Raw genomic sequence first — 19,522 nt, forward strand, 5'->3', positions numbered from 1 at the left:
GCTGGGAGGACAGTTTAGGATACACTGAGCTCCTATCTCCTCTTCTCTCTCTCCTTATCGTTGAATTTACATCTTTCCATTGCACATTACTAACTCTGCTTCCTCCCCGGAGTCTTTGTGACTTCACGTCTCATAGGGTCTCATTGGTCTCATTGGTCTCATTGGACCTGGCTGTGTCTGATGCCTCCTGCCTGGTGGGCCGGCCTCTTGCGATGGCCCTGCTGGGAGTTTTTCCTGATCCGATGTGAGATCCTGGGATAGGGATGTCGTATGTGTACACATTGTAAAGCCCTCTGAGGCAAATTTGTAATTTGTGATATTGGGCTGTATAAAATAAACTGAATTTAATTGAATACTGAGTAGTAGGCATGGACCACGATCCAGATTTCCACAACTCCATGAAAGGAGGAAGAGAAGAGGGAGGGGGGTTGGGGGGGGGGCATCAGTAGGGCCATGGCCGGAGGTAGGGCCACGGAAGCAGGAGGCCGGTCCACCAGGCAGGAGGCATCACGAAAGAGGCCGGACAAAAAAGGCCAGCCCATTGAGACAGGAGGCACAAAGAAGGAGGCAGGGCCATTGGGAAGGAGACCAGGTTGTGTATTGCGATGATCTTGTCATTGAAGAAGAATAGAAATGAGTTGCATTTTCTTGTGGTGAAGGAGGTGTAGATGGTGTCCATGGGCTTGAGTAGTTTGTTGATGGGGAAGAAAATCGTTTTGGGGTTGTTGGAGCCAGATTAGATGATGGAGGAGTAGTGAGAGAAGTGAGCGGTGTTGAGGGAATCTTTATATTGTTGTTGGTGGAGTTTGAAGGCATCAAGGTGAACAGTGAGTCCAGTTTTATTGGCAAGACATTCCAGTTGACGGCCCTGCACTTTGAGGTAGCGAAGTTGTGCAGTGTACCAGGGGGCGGCGTGGGTGAAGGATACGAGTTTGGATTTTCTGGGGGCTACGACGTCAAAACAGGAGGAGAGTGCATCATTATAGAAATTGACCAAGGCAGTGGGAGAGGCAGTCGAAATAGGGGCAGAGACGGTGGAAGCCAAGGTGGAGGAGAGCGAAGGGAGGTTGATGGATTTAATGTTCCGGAACGTTATGGTGCGACTCTGCTTAACATGGGGTGGGGGGATGTCAATGTTCAAGGTAATAGCCAGGCGGTCAGAGATGGTGAGGTCGATGCTGGTTAGATTGCTGATAGTGGAGGTGCAGACCAGGTCAAGTGTGTCCTTTTTTATCAGTGGGAAAGTCGACATGTTGGGTGATGTTGAAGTAGGTAAAGATGTCCAGGAGTTCTGTAGAGGTTGTGGAGTCAGATGAGTCAACATGTATGTTAAAGTCACAGAGTAACCAGAATGGATGGAGATATGGCGCAGAGTTGTGTGAGAAATTCAGACAGACCAGAGGGGAAAGCAGGGTTTTTACAAACATTTTTGGCTTGTCCATGTATGCATATCCAGGGGGTGTGGTTTGGTTTAGTGAAAAGTAGTCCTGTTGGTTTTGTCATGTTTTGGTTAATCAGAGGAAGTCCAGATTATTGTCAGTTATGAATTTGTTGAGTAATAGGCCCTTTTTGTTTAGGGATCATGTGTTAAACAAAGCAATTTTGAGATGTGGATGAATTTGGACAGGCGTGGGGGCTTTGGTAAAGGGGCGGAGGAAGGCAGTCAACTCGCTCATATAGATTGTTGTTGTGATGACGTCCAGGAGTTGCAGCAATGCGCTTGGCTGACCAGAGGGATGGAAAGAGTGGAGCGATCAGGCCAGGAGTAAACAAACTTTCTGCGGCAGGCTCTGTGGATGTAACGGGGCTGACGGAGGAGTCCAAGTGTTTTGATGGCTGAGATGAAAGGAGGAGCAGAGTTTTTGAGTTTGAGGAGTTGCGAGGTGGAGTATTACCATGCCAGGTGTAATAAAAAGCCGGAGGTTTTTTGTCAGTAGCCACAAACTTGATGACCGGAGTTGGAGAAGTGACAGGCACGTCAGAATAATCGTCAGCAGGCAGGTGATCGGAGCTGAGTGAAAAAGTGGTGATGGATAAGGTGAGGAAACAGAGGAGGCAGTTGAGTCTACTTAAGAGTAGACTTAAGACTTTCCTCTTTAACATTGCTTATAGTTAGGGCTGTCTCAGGTTTGCCCTGGTCCAGCCCCTATGCTGCTATAGGCTTATAGGCTGCTGGGGGCCGATTTAGGATACACTGAGCTCCTCTCTCCTCTTCTCTCTCTTCTTTACGTCCATTGCACATTACGAACTCTAGTTCTTCCCCGGAGTCTTTGTGCCTTGTCGCCTCATAGGGTCCATTGGACCTTGCTGTGTCTGAAGCTGGTCCTGGGTCCTGACCCCTTGCCCCTGCTTCCTGCATCCAGCAGGATGTTAGCTACACACTGACTGGAGGGCGGCAAGCTAACAGCTAGTTGAAGAAGTAGCAGTCGTACTGACCGTACTAGGACAGTTGAGAGGCTATCAGGCATCCTACCTCAGAGCAGTAGCATGGAGCATGGACAGGAGTATCCATCAGGAAGCCGTCTGGCTCGTCGGTAGCCGCCGGATAGCGAGAGACTACCAGCTAGCCGGCTAATTGTCCAGGGAGTAGACGGTAGCAGTGGTGAGCAGGTAAAACCGGTAAGCAAACAAATCCAAGATGAAGCGTTGAAGTATAATTGAAGACAGAGAAGAATGGCTATTAAACTTAACTACACTGTTAAATAAAATTAAAATAACTCCAATGTATATTAAATTGTAAATAAGGTTGAATCAAACACAAACTGTCCCAGACGGAGCGGCGTTAGAATCACCAGCGTCCCCGTAGCAAGACTAAAGTTTAGAGGAAACCAATCAGCTGATGCAAACTACAAAGGTGCCGCTGAAAAGCCTGTATGTACTGGTTCAGAGGAAGAAGACCAGGAGGATATCCCGAAACACTGAAAACAAGCTGTATCAAACCTGAGGTAATCAAGCAGACTCATCTCTCTTCTTTGCTCGAGCTACACAGGACAGAGAAACTGCCTTGCATAGGGAGTATAGGCTGAAGGCCAGAGACCTTGAATGGGAGGAATCTTTAGTTAAGTTTGACCCCATCCCCTTTATCCCATCCTATTTATTAAAGGAGACTTTTTGCAAAAAAAACTGTTTTATCCTGAATCTTTCCTCCATGTCCCCTGGTTTTCCACATTTGGTGAATGCATTGCTAAAGATTCACTATAAAATAGGTACTCAAAGAGAGACACGCAGTGCTATAGAGCAGCAGTCCCCAACCTTTTTTGAGCCACGGACCGGTTTCGTGTCAGACAATATTTTCACGGACCAGCCTTCACAGTGTGGGCGATAAATATGACGTAATAAAAGTCAGGTCAGGTATGGGGGCATGCGCCAAGGCAGCGCGTTGCTGCGTCCACCGATGGTACTCTCGGGGTCTCCGTATGGCCATCCTCCAGGCGGACACTCGTCCCAGCCCCATCCCACTGAAGTAACGATCAACCTGACGAAGCTACGAGGCACATGGGCGCCCCCTAGGTCTCCTCCACCGAACAGGGTCTCTCAAAGAGAGAATCCTGTGGGCCGGGTCAGCCTCAGGGAATCGTGCCACATGCCCATAGTGCCGCAGCTGGCGCTCTCGTATAATGCAGGTAACATACCTCATTCGAGTCTCCCGGAGTAACCGCTCATTAGGTACAAAATCCGACCAGCGATACCCGTGGATCCTTTGGAGAGACATGGTACCAAAGGAGTTCAGTCTTCGTCTGAGGTCACTGGTTAGCATCCAAGTCTCACACCATAGAGTAAGACAGGCAATACCAGTGACCTGAAGACTCGGACCTTTGTCCTCTTGCACAAATGCCGAGAACGCCACACACCCTCATCCAGTGAGTCCATCACTCCCCAGGCGCGGCCCAGATGTTGATTGACTTCCGGCAGCGACATGGACAACACTGCCTAGTTAAGTGAATGTCTCCGTGACCTCAACATTCTCTCCACACACAGGAACAGACTCGACAGCCGCATCCAAGACATCATTGAATGCCTGAACCTTGGTCTTGATCCAGGAGATACGCAGTCCCAGCGGTTCCGACTCCTCACCCAGTGACACAAGGGCCCAGTGAGCACATCCAATGACTCCGCGAAAATGACTGCATCGTCGGCAAAGTCCAGATCTGAAAATCTGTCATTACCAAACGAAACCCCGCAGCCACCAACATCCTCCCAAGTATCCAGTCCATGCACGCGTTGAACAGTGTGGGTGCTCGGACGCATCCCTGACGCACCCCAGTATTTACTGGGAAGAAGTCAGAGATAGTGTCTCCACGCAGCTCAAGGATCCGCTACAAAGCTGCCCGGTTCACCGAGAAACGCCTTACGGAGATCAACGTGGGCTGTAAGCAAGCCCTGCCGAAACTCACGCAGGCGCTCGGTGAGGACCCGAAGCACTAGAATACAGTCTATCATTGATCTCTTGGGTGTAAAGTCAGACTGCTCCGGGCGCTGGTGCGTGAGCAGGTGCTGGCGAATCCTGTTCAGAATTATCCTCGCCAGAACCTTGCCTGGTACAGAGAGCAGCGTCACACCCCTGTAGTTGTTACAATCCCGGCGATTACCCTTCCCCTTCCAGAGTGGGACAACAAGGCTCCTCTTCCAGTCGGTTGGGAAGATTTCCGTACTCCAAACAGAGCACAGGACTACATGCAAGGACACGAGTGCCGGATCACCTCCAGCCCTGAGGAGTTCAGAATGGATACCGCACACTCCAGCCGCCTTACCCCCTTTCAACTGCTTGACCACAGCTCATGTTTCAGCAAGCGAAGGTGGCGCACAGTCGATCGGGGGCTCCGCAGGCAGAGGCACAGCATCCATATCGTCCAATCCACGAGACGGAGCGTCCGCCTGGTAAAGACGCTCAAAGTATTCGGCCCAGCGGGCTCTGACCTCAGACTCTTCTGACAGGAGTTCACCATCAGCCGCTCTCACCGCAGTAATGCGAGGAGAAGGTTTGGAGGCACGTAATGCACGGATTCCTCTGAAGGCGGGGTGAGAGTCGCTCGACCAGAGATTACCCTCGACCATCTCACAGATTCGTCGCACATATGCCTCTTTGTCATTCCTCACAGCACGTACAGTTGCACGTTTTAGCTCCCGATACAGACCAGCTCTGCCGCCAAGTCTAGCCCTGCGACCCTCCTCAATGATTCCCATCGTCCCCGAAGAGAGAAACCCCCTCCTCAACCCATGCGAAACTCCAAGGCACTCGGCCGCCACTTCCAGAGTTTTAGTCTTGAAGCCCGTCCACTGTTCCTCAGGGCCACCCGAAGCACCCAGCCTCCAAGACCATCCCCAAGCCTGCGGGCAAACTCCCCAGCTACCCACTCGTTCCGGAGCCTACCAACATCCAAGCGAGTTTGCCTGGAAGCCGATGACCTCGCAGACTTGAGTCGCAGCCCAAGAGTCGCCACGACAAGCCTGTGATCAGTGCAGAGAAACTGAGCACTCCGAAAGACTCTGCAGTTCCGCAACAGTCTCCAACGACTATCCACAAGAACACGGTCGATCTCCTTCGCCACGGTGCCAGTATTTGAATACCAAGTCCAGCGTCGTGGCTTAGAACGCTCAAACCAAGATCCAGCGATCCTAAGCCCTCGACCTTTAGCAAAGTCAAGGAGCATAGAGGCGCTTTCATCCCTTAGCCCAGAGCCATGGGGACCGACACATGTTTCGTAGCCAACTCTGTCAGTACCGGATGACGCATTCTCCCAGGACAAGGAGGGTGTCCCTTCGTGGACAACCATCAATCACCGAATTGAGTTTGGCGTAGAATGCCTCCTTCACGGAAACATCACTCACCCCGGTCGAGACTAGAGATATCACCCCTAAGGAATGGGTAATTCTCAGCCTCATGATATGCTCGTTGACAGGAGTGACCTCCAGCACCATAGGAGCCAACCAATCGGCAACGGCCACAGCCACTCCCTGGGTATGGTAGCCATCGGAAGGGCCAGACCAGTAGTAGGTGTATCCATCCACGCTGATCTCGTCACTTCCAGGCCGCCTCACCTCAGAGAGAGCCGCTATGCCAATGCCCAACCTCCATCCATCCATCCATTATCACCCGCTTATCCGGGGTCGGGTCGCGGTGGCAGCAGGTTCAGCAGGCCGAGAGACAATGACACCTGACGTGTGTTTGTTACATCCAGTCTGCTCCGTAACTTAGTTTTCGTCGCTGTCATTGCAGAAAACCCGCTTCACAAAGAAGCTCTCCAAAGACATTTGGTTTTTTGACTCATTTTCTCTTGCTTGTGGGTTTGCTATAGCTCGCTAGCTTTTTTCAAGAGGTTACCTCTTGAGATGTGTGATATATTTCGTGACCTCGTGAGAGGCTCAGATGCAGAGATGGATGTATCCGGTCCTTTTTCAAAATATTTTTTTTTACGACTTATTCACTCGTTCTGTGTGACCTGGTACCAACAGACGTGGGGGTTGGGGACCGCTGCTATAGAGAACACACTCTACATTTTTTAGGTCATGGCAGGGGTCGTAGAAAAAGTGCCAATACCAGTGCTGATTAGGCCCATGTGTGTGTATTTTGGCGGGTGGGCCCACAGGACGGCTGGCCCCAGGAGAAGTACCAGGAAGAAACCACAGAGCAAGCGGAAAGCCAAGATGGTACATGCCTGTGGAGCACCAACTAGCGCAACCTTTCATCTGGAGGGGAGACAGATGTGGGCACCATGGCCCCAGCAGAGTCCCTGGTAAGGGGAGGATCCACAGGCAGACGAGGCCACATCAAATTAAGTTTTTTCTGAGATCCCCCTGGCAGAAGACAAATAGGATATCAGCCCGGGGCAGTTTGGGACTTTTAGAAGATCCTAAACTGGGGCAATCCAGATCGAACCTGGGAGTTGTCGAGTGGAAACCGGTAGAAGGGGAGAGTGTTACCACTCATTATGTTTCATAAGTGTTGTACCTAGCTCATTCACACCTGTTGGGAGCTCATCTAGGGGTAGAGAAGACAGACGACTTCTACTGGCCAGGGGTGAACAGGGCAGTCCAGGACTACTGCAAAAGCTGCCTGGAGGGCCAGAAGACAACTCCAAAGGTACACTCTCAGAATCCCTTGATCCCTTTAGCCCTAATTGACATCCTCTTCCAGACAGTGGCCATGGATTTTGTAGGACCCCTGCCAAAGTCCAGAAGAGTTCGTTGTTCTTCATCATGAATTATGCCACCCGCTATCCAGAGGCAGTTCCATTACGTGCTGCAAGTGCAGATAATTATTCCTGGTCTAGAAGAGGCAGAATACTTCGGCTACACTAATGGGAGAGGCAGTGTAAGACCCCAACTTCGGAAAGTGGAGGCCATCACCACCTGGCCTAAGCCAACCACTTAACGGCAAGTAAAAACGTTCCTGGGATATTACCAGTGTTTTATCCCACACTTTGCTACTATTGCAGACCCTTTACATGAGATGACAAAAAACGTTTGCCACCATTCAGAAGGCCTTATGCACCGAGCCGGTTTAGAGTACACCAAACTTTGAGGACACAGTCGCCGTCCATGCCTCAGGATCAGGGGTTGGAGTTGTGCTTACACATGTTAGGGGAGGGGGGAATCAGGGGGAAAGAAGAGCAGATCCAGCACAGGGAGAAGATCCCCAAGCTCAGGTTGGGGAAGGCAATAGAGGGATTCTTCTATCCAGTTCAGGTGCTGCAGCCACTAGTCACATAACTGAATCTTGCCTCTATGTCTGTGTTGCCACACTACTCTCATATGCCCTGCTGATATCGCAGCAGCATATACTTTCAAAGTCGATACACATCTACAATGACTGCAGGAAATGCAGAATGATGGCCATCGGGGAGCTCTCTGGTACCTCACCATGTGTCGTGCACCACTGGGAAAAAAGCCCTCAAACTCAGGAAGAATGAAATAGAACTGCTCAAATCATCTCTCATTCACTATTATTTTAGGGACAAGGACATGGCCTCTATAGCTACTTAGTCTTGTTGTTAAACATACTGTCAAATTTAGTATTTGTCAACTGTATGCAATGTTATTGACTCTTAGACTTGCTTGCATAACGTGAGCTTTCTGGTTCTATGAGTTGAGCGGACTAGGAATATCATGTTGTATAGCTACGGTTCGTTCTATTTACTGGAGTACTGAACAACATTTCCATGGCAGAAGAACCTTCTGGGATGGTAATGATTGTACCACAAAGTAGGAAATCCTCAGGTGATGCTACTTGTTATGACTTGTGAAAAACTTAAGATTTTGTTTGCAGAATGTAAATTATATGAATTATATATTTCATTTTATATGTGTGTATGTGCAACCACATGCCTGTTTTCTCGTTAATGCGCACGTGTGTGTGTGTGTGTGTGTGTTTGCGTGTGCGTGTGCGCCTGCGTGTGCACATTGTGTGCCCATCACTTCAACTCTGTGGCACACGGGGGAATCTCCCACAGGTACGATACATGATGAGTATGTGTTGGGTGTGTTTGTGAGACAGAGAGAGAGAGACTGTCCCACAGGTACGAGTGTGTGAGTTGGTGTATGTGTCTCTGTGTGACGGTCCCACAGGTACAGAGAGTGTTTAAGCCTCCTGACAGGGTATGTCTTTGATCGTTTGGTGAGGGGGTCCTTGTTTGCCTCGCCTGTGTGTGACTGCTGCAGGGGCTAATTAGCCAATGAAAAGACTTAATCACTACAGCCTGCTGTCAACTGTACACCTTGGCTTGCTTTCAAGAATCTTTAAAAAGGGAGGTGTGGGGGGATTAACGTGCAGGAGGAGGAATGTTTTTTTTTGGACAGGAGAGAACTCAAAAGAGGCGTTTGTTTCATTCCTCCCCAATCCCACGATAAGCATCTATGTACTTGTAAGATTAATTCTGCAATTAACCACAGTATCTTAAAAAATGTCCACAGTAATAATGAGAGGGATAGGTAATGTTATAACAGGATGAGCGAAGAATCAAAAAGACATAGCCATTAATCCTGATCAGTGACCCATCACAGCTTCATCCTGACAAAGAGAGAAAGAGGAAAAGGAAGGGAGATAAGTCGAGAGGAGGTGATGGGGAAGGACGACTGACACACCATGAACCTCTCCTCCATGTAAAGAGCCAATTAGAGCCAGGATAAGCCTCTCCAGTTGTTCCAGCCGGCTCCAACACGGTGGCCCCCTCTCCTCTAACCTTCCCCTTCAGTCACTTCTCATCAGCAAACCGTCCATCTGGCCTTTATGCTGTCACAGCTGCTTACCTGTGGCCCCCAGTAAGCACGCATTATATAACATACACAAACGGATGTGTTCATGTGTGGGAGTGATTATGATGACCTGCAAGTGCCGACTAAAGTTTACTTTTTATGCACCAAGACCCTGTAATTAGGGCATTGCATCAAGGACCGAGTTGAGTATTTTCACCCTGGATTTAACCATGCTTTTCAGCTCCAAGTGGTTGTGTGTGTATGTGTCTTTCACATTTTAAGGGAATTGAAATAATATCATATAATATTATGTAAAACATTAATTGTACTGTAATCTATTTGTTTTAGCACAAAATAAATGTTGTACATTGCTAAATGGTTATATTCCAGAAAAGGCCCAGAATATGGGGAAGGATCAAAGTGAACAAACGACTACACATATTTTGGAATTAAAATCCTATCAAAAGGACATTATGGTTTGGCCATGACCAAATGAATAGAAAAATTAGCTTTTTATGCCACAAACTTGCAGATTTCCATTAAATTCCTTCCTGACCGTCAGGAGGCAGTGCACTGGATATCTTCCGTCTCGCGCACACGCAGGTTGAGTCTTTATAACAACAAAGTCACCTGTGACTTTGGAAGACTCCAGCTGGGTATAAGTTCCAGCATCATCCTGAGATCGGTCCTTTTCATCTTCTCGCTATGCAGGCTAACTACCATGTTAGCATCAGCTAAAGCTGAACTTGTGTAAAGAAAAAGCTTGCCGCTTGTAGCCTTGTGGCCACTGGGCGGAGACAAGCTGTCCCTCTTAGGAGGGAACTGTGCGTTTTCTACGTTCGGACCATCAAGCTTCGATCGACATAGACCACCAGGGGGGCCTGACCAGGAAAAAAACCTTTCACGGGGAAAAAAGAGAAGAAACCTTCAGGAAAGCAACAGAGGAGGATCCCTCTCACCAGATGGACAGAAGCAATATATGTCACGTGTACAGAGTTACAACACATTCAATGAATATGACAGAAATTATGAATAATGAGTAGTAGGCATGTACCATGATCCACACCTCCACAATCTATGAAACAGAAAGAGGAAGAGAGGAGGGGCATCAACAGGGCCATGGCAGGAGGCAGGGCCACAGAGGCAGGAGGCCGGCCCACCAGGCAGGAGGCATCGTAAAAGAGGCCGGACCAATAAGGCCAGGCCGGAGGCACAAAAACGGAGGCAGGGCCATTGGGAAGGAGGCCAGGCCAGGAGCTGGATGCAGGAAGCAGGGGCAAGGAGGCAGGTGGGGGACCAGTACCCAGGATCCAGGTCCGGCTTCAGACACAGCCAGGTCCAATGGACCCTATGAGGCAAGAAGGCACAAAGACCTTATAGTTCAGAATAATGACCGGGTCAGGAGGACTATTCTGAATGCCAGAGCGCCATTTACCCGTCTTCAGTACGAATGTAGATGGAGGCTGTTTTCCGACTGGTGTGTGGTTCACAACAAGGACTCAGTATAGTACTCTGTGTCTTCTGTACTCAAGTCTCTGCCATCCCTCCTAGATAAGGGTTGGTCTCCCTTTACCCTGAAGGTGTATGTGTTCATGGCAGCATGCTAAAGTTGACAATGACACGATAAGGAGCCACAGGCTGGTGTCCCTCTTCTGATAGATGGCTCAGCTACCGCGTCCTCCGAGCACCCTGAAGGCTCCTCCATGGTACTCGACACCCTTTGCTCGCCTCCCTTTGAACCCTTGGCAGAGCTGGGCTGGCTGTTGGCAAAGACAGTTTTTCTCCTTGCCATCACTTCGGCAAAAGCGAATAGACAAACCACATGCCCTGTTGGTGAGTGAATCATGTCTGAGGTGGAACTCAGATAGCTCAGGTGTCACACTGGCCTAGTTCAACGTTTCTCCCAAAGGTACTGGCACGCTCGTTTCTCAACGATCCTATCCAGTTTGCACAGTTTGACCCCCACCATAACTGTTTGTCTGTTATGGTGGACGTAAGAAGGGTCGTGCCCTTGCAAAACAGTGCCTGTCCCAGTGGAGGCCATTGCCCGTGTATACAGAGTGAACGGCCGTGCTCCGCCATCCAGAGTATCCTGGATGACCGCCAGAGTTCTTGGTCACTCGAAATCTCGCGAGAAGATTCCATAGGACTGATCTCAGGATGACACCGGAACTTATACCCGGCTGGGGTCATCTGAAGTCACAGGTGACTTTGTTGTTATAAAGACTCAACCTGCATGTGGCCGAGACGGAACATATCCAGTGAAGCAACTGCCTCTGGCGGTCATCCAGGATTCATAGAACCATAGTTACATAACTTTTGTTTTCCATTGCATACTTGTCTCAATAGGAAGATTGAATATGTAACTTGTTACTTTTATGATAGCCTTGTTCCATCAAAGATACAATTAAATAAATGCACAATAGCAAGCCAATAAAACTGGGAATGCTAAATGGAATGCAGCCATTAATGTTATAACTTAAACCTGTGTTTAAAAGTCCAAATGTCCATCATTTAACAGGTAGTAGTCATGGAAGTATCGAAAATGTAGAGCAAAAATCACAACTTCCTGTCCACAAATTTTTACGCTATTGATTTTTGAAGACCAAAACTCTCACCTTTAACTTTCCAGTGCCAATAGAAGTGCATCTATTTAATAGTGAACTTGGAAGTAAAAAAAAGGGAATGGGATGATGGTATTTTAGAAGAGAAGTAGTGAACCTATTTAGGAAGGCCGACAGATAAGAACAGATGGTATAGAGGAGAGGACTAAGTGGAGAACTAATAGACAGTGTGGAAAAGCAAATGGGTTGCAAGCTAAATACCCCCCCCCATTGCACCATTTCCCTTCTCTCGTTCTTCAGCTCTCCTCTGAATATGTGTGACTGACAGGGATGTTAAGTGCCGTTTGACACCAAAGACGGAGGTGACTATGTGAAGGTAGCTATCTGACTGAGAGGTTTTTCTGTGTGTGTATGTCTGAGTATGTGTGTGTGTGCGTGTGCGTGCATGTGCACCTGTCAGGATGGGCTTGTGTAATGAATCAGAGACGTGGGTCCGGTTAAAATGACTGGTAATTTCTCTGGAGAGATGAGAGCCTGGAGTGGCATGAATCAAAAGACTGCCAGGATGACTCACCAACACCATCTCCTATACCGTCAGACAGAGACAAACGATGGACGGAGAGGGGTCTGAAGAAGAGAGTGGACAGTGGGCTGAAAGGAGAGGTGGGGTGGTGGGGTCACAGAAAGAGAGCATTCAGGGATACATGAACAAGCGTGGGATGCAGGATATGTGCTGTCTAAAGAAGAAAGGAAGACTGAAAAAGCACTATTAGCGTTTATGAAGAAATATAGAGAGAAAGAGGTGACAAGATGATGGCAATGGAAGGGGGGGGGGGGGGTTGAGGAGAGTGAAAGGAAAGGTCTCAAGCATCACTAGTTTCTCACCGTTCACACCCCTATCTCTGGCCTCATTGCAGGTGACAGCAGCATGGCTAAATTACCTCCCGCTGGCAGTCAAATTAAACAGGGCATATAGAGAGAGTGAGAGACGGTGAGACAGAAAGGGACTGAAAGATAGAGATATATATAGAGATAGAGAGAGAGAGAGTGTGTGTGTGTGTGTGTTTGTGGGCGCTTATGAAAAGATTGTCCGTGGTCACATTAATGCAATTTCTCTCTAGATCCCTCTGTTCTGTCTGCCCAGCCCTGCATAATGAGCTAGTGAACACTCTCCCTTCCCCCCCACTGGGCCTACCTGCTATGCACAAAAGGCTCTGAACGCTATTTTTGGAGCCCCTCTTCTCATTTATTTCCTTGAATTGGTGATGATAATGATCATTGTGGCTTGAGGTGCCATATTCAAATTAACTGCCATTCCTCCGGTGCTATCGGCTCGGCATCACCCTGCCTGCAAAAGTGTCCCTGCACCTCCTCCGTCTGCTCCCTCCGTTCCTTCCCCCCCTCACCTCTCCTGGAAGCAATACAAAGACCATTGAAGCAGCGCTGTCTGATATGTTTCCTTGTTGAGCTTATTTAAATCAAGTGTTTGAAAACGAACCTTGTTTCCATTGTAATGTTGCGTGGAAGCGCATCTACAATTGACAATTTACTGATACAGGCCTGTTAGAGGGCTGGATGTGGCAGTGCTGTGAATATGAAATGAATTAGATTCCAGCCTGTAGTTATTCAGATCAGAGTGTAACATGCTAGCTTACATGAGTGGGTTTGAATGGAGGTCTAACTAAATAAATTTGATTTGGAAAGGGTGTGTTTGACAGATTGTGCCACTCACCAGGTGCTACCACGGATACAGCAAGCAGTTTATTGTACATATACATGAATTCTATTAGGCAACTCTGGCAATGGAGGGAGGCACAAAAGGCAGCAATGCTCACTGAGAGCAGGTGAGGGAGCTGCTCACATCCATCAGTCTGATGAAGAGTGTTTGTGTGTGTGTGTGTGTGTGTGTGTGTGTTCTGTAAAAGAAAAAAGGGCCATCGTGCTGTCACTCTCACTTTTCACTTTTTTAGGAACAAAGAAAATAAAGTGTTTCTGTGAAACAACACCTGGGGGATACCTGTCACTGCAGAGATTCCTCTCAGTACAAAAGTGTGTGTGTGTGTGTATATATATATATGTTTGTGTATGTGTACTTGCACATGCAAGCTGTCAAGTGTGTTTGAGTGTAAGTTTAACCTAGACCTGGTTAAAACCTGAGCTGATATTTAAGATATTTATTTGTACAGGCTGCCACAGTACCAGTGGAATCTTATATTTTTCAAACAGTTGAAGTTTTCAGAAGAAGTAGAACAGGAGTGATTTCTCCAATATGTGACACTTCAATATGTGGGCATCTGCGTGAGTGTTATATCTACTTCACCTTAGCAGCTGCTGTAGGTAATCTGGGCTGGTCGGGGCTAATGGCGGACTTGTTTTCTGGTCCAGCTGAGCTCTTAATTACATGATTGAGCTTGTTATGGCCTAATTAAAATGGTAAAACACAGGGTATAGAGATGGAATGAGCAAAAGAGCAGGGTGAGGGAGAGAGACGTAGACTAGGAGCACTCAGTCCCTCTCTCTCCCTCCCCTTTTATTAACCCACAAGGTCTCTATTGCTCCCTCTTGTCTGCCCCCGGCTATATGGAATGGGCCACGAGCTACAGTCATAATCAGCAGGCCTACATTTCAATAACACATTTTATCATTTAACCTCTAGTTATACGCATCAAGGTGGCAGAGCATGTTCCATTTGGGGAATTGAGGGGGGTGGGGGGGGCTTTCTGTTGATAAGAAAGTTAAACACAAAAACAAAATTACCAGCGAGTTGGTGCCCGAGGACAAAGTAAAAAAAGTTGACCAAGTTTGTATCAGATACTAAGACACAAGAGGGAGGGGACAGCAAAGGAATAAGGCGATGAACAATGTTTTTGTTGTTCAATTTTAGTATACTTTTGGGTCAATTAACAATAAAGATCAATTGATATCTCCTTATCCTTTCTTGTGTGATTCTTAGCCCGCAGTAATGAGATAAATATTTATGAAGGCTGAAAGTCCCCTGCCTCTCCTCCTTGTGTCAAATGCTCAGCATGATCAAAGGCTCAGCCCAAAAACACGACACACTAAAAGCATCAAGGCTTTGTTGGCATTGTTTTTCTACTGTCCCACAGCTCAAACACAGAAAACTGAGCACCCCCACCCTTCCTCTCCTCCCCATACCCTTTTGAAGAAATAAAATCCCAGATAGGTTTGGGACCAGTGCACTGTTGCTTTAAGATAAAATATTATATCTTCTACATCATAATTATCTCCTTAAGGTAGAAATATTAGCATACCTACCAATCTTATTATCTGAGAAATTGGCTCATTAAGTCGGTTGGCTCCCCTTGCGCCCACCTTGTTCTCCATTGTCCATACTTCATCAGTAAGGGAGGCTGCTGAGGGGCATTCTGACTGACAGGAGGCACACAGCACTCAGAGCAGGCCTCTGTGGGGACCATCCCAGACCAGCCCAGGCTGACGGGACAGGGCTCTAATGTTCTGTGAGGGAAGAAGAAGAAGGCATCCTCAGTGATGCTGAAGTCACATCTCAGAACAAGCTCACTCGAGACCAGTAGAGATTGAGATATGCTGTGACCTAGCACGGCTTCAGTAATTCTTTGTGATTATAGAATTTAGTTGGAAATTTAGCGAATATTGATCAACATTGCCTGCAACGAGATAAAAGTTGCTGCACATAGTTTGACCTTCCTGAGTTGTGCTTCATGTGGCTGGCTGTGAGGAAGACTGTCTGTATGACCCTGCCTGGGGATGAAGGCTATACCCTGGACAGAGACAGTGTCCAAAACCCAATTTATGATCTTAAAGCACTCATTTGCTTAGTAATCAGAAAGACAGGCTTTCCAAATTACATTTCTATTGCTATTAGATATTAATGAGATGCCAGAGAATAGCCTTTGCCTCTAATCTGCAGGATTTAATCCCTAGATTGAAACCTGACACCCGTGGAGGCTAATGAAATCATCCTTTTAATCCAGGGAAATGTCCCCCATAAACCTACAGCTTAAGAGAACCACGGGACGCACGGCGCACAGTGCAGCGGACAACACAGTGCAGGATAAATTTGGCAAGAGGCAGAGGATTGAAGGGAGAGACACTGAGCTCTGTAAAAGTAGAAGATGTTTGGATGATTTAAACAATCTGTGACAAACAGTCAAGGGGTATCTGAAAAGGCTAGATGTTGCAACGTTTTTGTGTAGCTACAGTGTGATCAAAGATGAACCAATCTTTTGGACATTTCTGAAGAGGGATGCTTACACACAATACACAAGCCCCCGTCGCCCTCCCTACTCACCACTGTCTGTCTGTCTCTCTCTCTCTCTCTCTCTCTCTCTGGCTGTGCAGGATTGAGTTGTTAATTAGAATCGTGGCCAGGCCAAATTAATTCAGACCTTCTTGCTTCTGTAATGGTGCTCCAGTCTGCAGACCCCAAGCTGTGGGCTTTAATTCTCCTCTCATCAGACTGATGGAAAAATCACCTCACTGCCATTCAGCGCTGCCACTCATTAACCAAGCCAAGAAAAGGTAATCGGCACAATGGACAATTTTATTATGTCTTTTTTTTTCTTTTGATGGCATGCATATACATTATTCTGTAATCACAAATGTGTGTACACTGTATGCATGACAAGACAAATATCACCTATGTACAAAATCCTATGACATTTTTCTTCCTTTTTTGCTTTTTTTCACGTCAGGAGGTAAAACGGGGTGAATAACCACAGCAATGATTTTCTTTAATGAGAATTAAATGTGTGATGGCCAAAACAGGATCCACTGGCACGTGTGTGTGTGTCTGTGTGTGTGTGTGTGTGTGTGTGTGTGAGGGCCTACATACCTATGAGGGTGTGGCTGCTCGGCTTGTATGTATTGTCAAGTCATGTGTGAGGCATGAGGGTTGAGTTGCGTTATGCTTAACAGCCAATTTACAAAGGTCAGGTGAGTGGGATCAAACGGGTGGGAAGATCACACCTCACACTCCTAAATGAGAAACAATCATCCCTCCAAAGGTCACTCAGACACAACCAAGGATTAGAATAATAGAGCAGGCCTTCTACTGCTCCTCCTTTTTATTCGGCTTGCCACCCTTCTTCTCTCAACGAGGTGCACGGAGGAGGTAGAACAAGACAAGTCACTTCATTTATTTCTGTTTCTGTTTCCTCATCTTAATTTTACTGTATAGTCTTAGTGAGCACTTATTTGTCCGTGTGAAAAGCTGATTTAATAAATATAATTAGGATAATATTTTTAAAGCAATTGATTATTTTTGTTAAATGCTAGATTCATTTAAATTAACCATATAATTTAAAGATCGTAGCCCATTAAACAACATAGATGAGCTCTCGCTGTGCAGATTTTATTTTTCTCACAAAATCAGAAGAAATAAATTGCAAGGCAATGGACATTCATCTTTGATCCAGCTTTGCTGTTCACATCATATAAACATGTAGTAAACATGTACACACAGCATTAAGGATATATACATATAGACTTAAGAACGAATGTACAAATCCTCCTTATGGCTAAATTATGAGGTTGTGTGTTATCTAATTTAAAAATACTAAAATAACTTAAAATTGAATCATTTTGTTGAAATTAAATATTCATGACAGTATGACTTAGTTACTTAAAAAATATTGAAATGTACATGAAGTAGGAGAAGTAGCAGCAGCATCGTCTAGGCTGCAAGGTTGATGTAGAAACACTGTGAAGCAACAACAGGGGGCAGTGTTGGGTCATACTAAACACCCAGCTCGCTGTCCATCCCCCTCTCTCTCTCTCTCTCTGGCCACAGTCCAGTCTAACCACCTCTCAGGATTAATTACACTTTTTCAATTAATGTTCTAATGAGAGCTGCTGGTTCAGAAGTCTGATAAGGCAGTTAGGGAGTGAATGAGACACACACACACACACACACACACACACACACACACACACACACACACACACACACACACACACACACACACACACACACACACACACACACACAGAGGAGACAGACTGAGAGATGTACTAACTACAATGATTGATGGGACATAACAGAAGCTGATGGAGTTGATAGTGCAGAGAATAGGAGCAGAGAATAGCTTGACCAAAACTGGACTGAGATGGACAAACACACATCAAACATTTAAACACATAGGTAGGGTAATATACACATTGAATAAAACCAGCAGCAGTAGTTGTGATAAGGATGCTCAATTCAGTGACACTCACACATCTGCACTCTGGGTTTCTACGGTAATGAGCTCAACTGGTGTATAAGGGCACCTCACACACACACACACACAGACACACACACACACACACACACACACACATACACACACACACACACACACACACACACATACACACACACACACACACACACACACACGCACACACTTTGCCTGCATGCACCAGGGGAGCTGTCAAGTATAAATTAGTGCCGTTGATGTGTCACAAGATGCCCCCAAAGGTCATTAATTGGTCAGTGATTGGAGGTTGGCATGTCATTCATTTATATGAAGATAATTTGCATAACGCAGCAATGCACCTTCACTTCAAAAGCATTTTACAGATTCTATATGTTGAAGCACTTACTTGCTTCTTCTTCCTCCTCTTCTTCTTCTTCTCCCAGTGAGAGCCTCTGCTCCTGAGTGCAGAGTGAACAGCAGAAGACAGAGCATTGTATAAGAATGTGCATTACTTTAAAAACAATCTACAGTTGATTTCATAAATGTAATACATTTAGTATTTTTTCTGAATGTAATGCTTCAAGGCCTTAGCAATCAAATATAATTAATCATTGTTGAAAGTATTCTACAATTTACAATTTCTTAAATGTTGATATGGACAACATTATTTTGAATATGCATTGCTCTCCTGGCAAATACAATACATTCATATTATCATTTTAAAATAAGTCAGAGGAAGAATAAGTACATTTTGAATGCATGGAAATAAAAAAATCAATGGAGATGTGATGAATCTTAAACAGTGCCCATTGTCTAAGAACCAGAAACAGAATAAAAGTCAAGGGAAACAAAAGGAAAATCCTCAACATTTTGTATGACATCCTTTTGAAAGTGGTGGATGAATATTTTTAGAGGACAAAGGAGAACATAGTGTTGCTTGTGTGTGTGTGTGTGTGTGTGTGTGTATGCGAGCGAGAGAAAGAAATAGAAATATAGTTTTTAATAAAAAAAATAAAATATGCTGAATGTGATTCTTACTCTCACTAATCAGATCAAAGCATTACATTACATTTTACACATTTAAAGATAATAAGAATTAATGTCTTGTCTGTATATGCATTATTATATTATATGTGCATTAGTTAGGAATTTGTTAAATTAGAACACCATTTTCTCTCATGTACTTACATAGTCTCCACCAAAGGAGAGAATGAAAGTACGAGTGTAAGAGATTGCTTTTTCTTGCACTGCTGCCCCCCAACACACACACTCTCTTCCTGTAATTCACGCACGCACGCACGCACGCACGCACGCACGCACGCACGCACGCACGCACGCACGCACGCACATACAGGCGCACATTTATTCACTCACTCGCTTTCTTTCTCCCTCAGTTTCATTCTCTTTCTCTTTTACTCTCTCTCTCCATCTCATTGCCCCATAACCACAGAGAGATGAGTTCAAGCCACCATTAAAGCGTTAAAAATTTAAATATATTAAAAAAAATCTTAACGCTCTTTTTAATTAAAAAGGATTCTAATAATCCACATCATATTATACGTCGCAGATTCATCGGTCAATTTAATA

Source organism: Cyclopterus lumpus, chromosome 5, assembly GCF_009769545.1.
Source record: "Cyclopterus lumpus isolate fCycLum1 chromosome 5, fCycLum1.pri, whole genome shotgun sequence".
Taxonomy (NCBI): Eukaryota; Metazoa; Chordata; class Actinopteri; order Perciformes; family Cyclopteridae; genus Cyclopterus; species Cyclopterus lumpus.